Genomic DNA, 6,101 nt, shown 5'->3' on the forward strand with positions numbered 1-6,101 from the left:
TACAACATAAAGGAAAGTGACCTACTAAGTCAACATTACATAATTGACTATATTACTTGACTAGTGTTAAAACTATGCCAGTTGTAAAGGTAGGTCCAACAAACTAAATATAATAAGTGATAAGTCAGTGACCATGTGAGGATCATAATGACCATCGATGTGCTAAGTATATATGTGCAAGCCCATCTAATCAGGCATTCCATCATTAATAGTTGCATGTGTTGAGCTTGCCATCTCAACACTCCCTCTCAAGCTCAAGTGTATTTCTACAACTCCAAGTAAGGCTCAAATTTTTCGAAGCTTCTCTATACCCAATGTCTTTGTGAAAATGTCAGCTATCTAATCCTATATGCTAATATATACCAATTCTATCTCACCTACAAGTACCTTCTCTCTCACAAAGTGGTAATGCACCTTAATGTCCTTTGGTCTAGCATGGAATACTAGGTTCCTAGCTAGTTGTATGCTACTTATGTTGTCACAATGAATGACAGATGGACTATCTCCCTATATATCTAAATCACCCAATAACTTTTGCAGTCATACCACCTCACATGCCACCATAGCAGTACCTTAGTCTTTGTACTCAATAAAGCAATCAAAGGTTGTTTTTTGTTGATCCACATAATTGCTACACTACCAAAGAAAAACATGAATATGTTTATAGATCTTCTATCAAACATTCTACTAGCCCAATATACATATGTGTATCCAAACACCTATATATCCTTACTTACCTCATAAAAAAGTCCATAATACAAAGTGTACTTCATATACCTCAATATGCATCTAACTACGTCCAAAGGAGGCTTTCTAAGTATTTGCATAAAATGACTAACAAGGCTAACAACATAAATGGCATTAAAGAAGGCTTACATGTTGTCATACCATACTTGGACAACATATCCAAGCCATACTACCTTTGGGACAACCACATGCCATCATCAAATTTGATCATCTCAATACCAAGAAAGTGTCTCAACTCACCCAAATCCTTCATCTCAAACTTCTTCTTCAAAAGGTCCTTGACTTTAGCAATCCCACTGTCATTGTCACCTGTAATAATTAATTTGTCCACATAGATGACTATGATGACCAAGTTGACATCTTCCTTTCTCAAATAAAGTAAGTGATCAACATTAGAATCATAAAGCCAATGTCGATAAGATTCTCTTCTATCTTGTCAAAACATGGTCTAGGTGCCTACTTCAACCCATAGAGTGACTTCTTTAACTTAGACACATATGTGGGATGCTCTAAATCCTCGTATCTTACTAGACACTCCATATACACCTCTACTTGTAATTCACCATGCAAGAAGGAATTCTTTACATCCATTTGTTGCAAACTCCAACCATTGGCTACTACCAAAGCAATCACATATCTAACAATTTCCATCCTAGTAATTGGATTGAATGTCTCTTCATAATCTATGTCATATGTTTGAGCATAGCCTTTTGCAATTAGCCTAGCCTTGTACCTATTAATACAACCATTTTCATTATGCTTAATTTTGCAGACCCACTTATAGCCAATAGCTTTCTTAGTCCTAGGCAATGGTACAAGATCCCAAGTCCTATTGACTTTTGATGTAGCCATCTCCTCATCCATTGTATATCCTAATGAGCATGACCAACAATATCCTCAAAACAAGTGGGCTCAACATTTTCAACCACCTTTACCATATAAGCATAATGGTGAGTTGCATAACTTTTAAAACCAAATCTTTTAATAAAGTATCTGACCCTACTAAACCTACATATCACTTGGTCACTTAGTGGAGCCCTTACATTAACATGCACTCTTTGTACACCTGGTGTCTTGATTGAGGGAATACCAAGCTCATCATCCAAACTCTCTGAACCACTAGAATATCTATCAAACCCCAAATGACTAGTAGATATATCATTACCATCTGACACTTTCTTCTTTCCTTTTGTTAAGAAACACGAATCTAGAGCTAGATTGGCTATGGTGGATGCGAGTCATAAACACGATACATGATTGGAATGAGATATTGTAACTCAAGTGAATTAGGTACCAAGATTGATTAGCTTGGACTCATAAACGCAATCTTGAGTTGACACAAAAGAGAAGTATTATATATTGCATTGAAATGAGAGCCATTACAAGTTTTTATAGCCTTTGGGTAGTTTCGCTTTTCCTCACTATGCTTATGGGATTCTGAGTATTTTTCCTAAAGCATACGTCATTTGTTCTATCTTCCAACACCCCCCTCAAATAATGAGTTCCTACACTTGCTAGCTTTTGCCCCCCTACATGAATACATGGCCTATGAGACTACCTAGTCAAGCTATAGCTTGAAACTCTACATCTTTGGCAAGGGTTTTTACAAAGCAACATCCATTATGGAAAACAAAGATCCACTATGGAAAACAAAGATCCACTATGGGAGATACAATGGAAAATTCATCAGAACAATCTTTCTAAGTTGTTGTAGGTAGAGAAAGCATCTTCTTCATTCATGAACTAAATTTGATGGCTGTCATTTTGCACCTGTTGTGCTCTTTTACGATGGAAACATTCACTGGCTATGTGACCAGTCTTACCACACAATAATGACATGTCATCCGATCTTTGTTGTCAGTGTTAAATCCTTGGCCTTTGCCTTTTGCTCCATAAGCTCCTTTAGTGTACAAGAGATTGTCTCTAGGTATTGAGACAACTCCCTTTGCATCCTTATTTTTATGTTAGTTTTTTTCATCCAATAGAGAGTGCTCAATGTCCTTAAATGAGAGATTTGGAACATTACTTAAGGTAGATAGAAGGTTCTCATATGGCTCTTCATTTACACTTGCTAGTAATACTGCTATGGCTTCATCTTCATCAATGTTCTTCTTTAGAGTGGCAAGTTGAGTTTTTACGCTCTTAAACTTATTAATATGCATGGTCATAGAAGAACTATATTTTACATCTAGTTTGTAGAATTGCATGAGTAGTTTTACCTTAGAGTTTTTAGCTTGTGTCCCAAAGATTTTATCAAGTTCATCCCATGCAACTTCAACATCCCTAATGCCTAAGATATGATGCAACACTTCATCGGTCAAATCCCCAGGTAATGATGCCTAGAGCCTTGTTGTTCATTCTCTTCCATTCTTTTGTCTTTGGTTGGAACTTTGTCAAAGGTCACGCCTCCTACATCTTCTTTCTTGCCATCTATATCTCTAGCATCATCTTCAAATAGATCCCATAGGTCTTTGTGCATGAGATGATACATGGTCTCTCTTTCCATGCATGGAAATCTTCACCATTAAATTTTTCTATTTGCTCAAGATCCATCATTTTTAGATAAGGAGGTCTTACTATGAGTTTATGGTACACTCGAGCAGTGTCTATCCTTTTACAATAAAACTGAGAGTTTACAAAGGTTTAATCAATGGAGCATTCTGCACACAATATCTTTCCATAAGAATGCGAACCGCTTTTGGGATCAACATTAGTTACATCCAATTTTCCACGAGAAAGAGAATTTAACTAGCAATGTGAACAAGGTATTGAGCATGCTGCACATAATATATTTCCATAAGAATGTGAACCGCTTTTGGGATCAACATTAGTTACATCCAATTTGCCACGAGAAAGAGAATTTAACTAGCAATGTGAACAAGGTATTGAGTGTAAGGAAGAGGGTGTGGATGGGGTTTAAACTAAACTGGATTGAGAGCTAAGTAAGTCTGAAAGAGGCTTGAATGAAAGGCTCTATTAGATAAGGCTTTTCCTTAGCTTAGGTAAAGAATAGCTTTTAAATCTTTTTATGAGCTAAAAGATGTGAACCTAGCGATGCAAATTTTTGCATCTCTCAATATGAATTCGATGTACTTAATCCATGCAAGGACATCCTCTTGGTAGCACAAGCGATGGATTTGTGGAGGCTACATAAGTTGTGTAAACTCTCTTTCTTTCTCTCTATCTCTATGTGACAAAAACAAAAGCACACCCCTTGTTGAGCACCTCCAATACAAGCTTCAAACCAAGCTTCTTGATCAAACTAGAAATTGCCACATGTAGCTTGGGAGATTGAGATGGGGGGGTAGATGGTTTGATGAGTTGAGTAGAGAAGATGATAAGAGAGGGAATGGTTGAGAGAGTATGCCCACTAGCTACCTAGCTTAGTCGGCTCTAATACCATGTTAAGAAACACAAATCTAGAGCTAGATTAGCTATGGTGGATGCAAGCCATATACACAATACATGATTGGAATGAGAGATTGTAACTCAAGTGAATTATGTTCCAAGATTGATTAGCTTGGAGTCATAAACACAGTCTTGAGTTGATATAAAAGAGAAGTAATAGATATTGCATTGAAATGAGAGCCAATTATATATTTTTATAGACTTTGGATAGTTTCACTTTTCTTACTGTGCTTATGGGATTCTAAGCCTTTCTCCTAGAGCTTCAAACCAAAAATGTTTTAGCAAATTCTTTTAATCTATCAATGTTCATGTAACTTCTACAATATGCCTATTTTTCCTTTTTGCAATCCCATTTTGCTATGGGATATTCTTATAAGTAAAATGTCTCTTTATCCCATGAGACCTCACGAAGTCATTGAACTCATTAGAGAGGTACTCTTCCCCTCCATCTGACCTCAAGTACTTAACTTTCAAACCTGATTCTATTTTAATAGCAACCTTGAAAGTTTTGAAGTGCTCAAATACATCACTCTTTTTCTTCATGAAATACACCCACAACTTTCTTGAACAATCATCAATAAACATGACAAAATATTTGCTACCACCAAGAGATATGTTCTATGTAGATTCCCAAACATCTATATACACAACATCAAGTATATTCTTGCTCACATCTCTATCATGTGAAAAAGGTTATCTTTCCTACTTACCAAATTAATATGCTTCGCACACTTTATAAAATTTTAACTCTAAAATCAAGCAATCCCATAGGGTCTCCCACGTCTCCTTCCTAAACTTTAGTAAAATGCTTTGTTAGAGGCATAACCTTAGGGGTTATCTATTATTATTCAGTACTTAGTTTGAGCCTTAGGAAGTATTAGATATGAAAAGGCATCAATTGGATGTACTCTTTTGGGAAGAGTCGTGTGTCTTTTTGGATATGACTACTCGTGTAGAGTAGGAACTAATATAATGTAAGAGCGTTGTTGATGTATGCAGACTTATGAAGCAATACAGTTTTTACCCGACTTTACCTGTGTTGATTATGTTCCCTGTGTTGTGTTATGAAGTATCTGAATCAAATTATGAACACAATTGTGATGTACATTGAATATAAAGTAGTTTGCCGTGAACAGAAGTCATGTTTGTGAAGTCAGATAGTCGGTATTCAGAAACAGATTTCAATTACCTGTTATGGATTATCTGTTTCCGTTGGACATAATAAGGGAGGAAATTAGCCCTTAACACTCGGCGATCCTGCGAATCTTCATTGGGCGATGGGCGGAGATACAGAGAATGAACCGCGCCAGTACAGGAATTCAGTTTCAGAAAACGGGTGGCAATGGGAACCTGGCTTGAGGAATTCAAGCACTGGACCACTGAGGAAGACGAGTTTGAAGAATTTGCCCAAGCCCTGCTGCAAGAATTCAAGTACTGGAAAACAGAGCAAGAGGAGATTGAATTGTATAATCAGGTATTTCTGAAAGTTAATTTTCCTGAATTGCCTGGAGACCTTGTCAGAAAAGTTAAAGGGCTGGTGTGGAAGGCAAAATTCAAACATTTTAAGTTGTTCCCTACGGAGTCTCTGGAAATAGCCTGGGAAAGGTTTTGGGGAGAACAGTGCTTATGCAGATTTCAGCATTCATATGACTTGAGGGATGCACCTAGAACGTGCAAGGGGCCTTGGTCTAAAGTCTATGGGTGTGTCTGCCACTACTGTGAGTATTGTTTACCTTGGAACTGAAGACAGATAAGCCTGAAGATGTGTAGTGTATGTCTACTGAAAGATACAGAGGTGAGGGGTTTGGACCTTATTATACCAGGTTACAGGCCAAATTAAAACAGGAAGAGAAGCAAAAACAGAAGGAGCATCAAAGGTCAAATAGTGGAAGTCAGGTTGATACCCTGGATTTGGGTTATCTGAGTGATCAGGAAGCCCAGACAGA

The sequence above is a fragment of the Lygodium microphyllum genome, chromosome 1, assembly GCF_053477565.2.
Source record: "Lygodium microphyllum isolate KBCC chromosome 1, Lygodium_microphyllum_v1.1.10, whole genome shotgun sequence".
Classification (NCBI taxonomy): domain Eukaryota; kingdom Viridiplantae; phylum Streptophyta; class Polypodiopsida; order Schizaeales; family Lygodiaceae; genus Lygodium; species Lygodium microphyllum.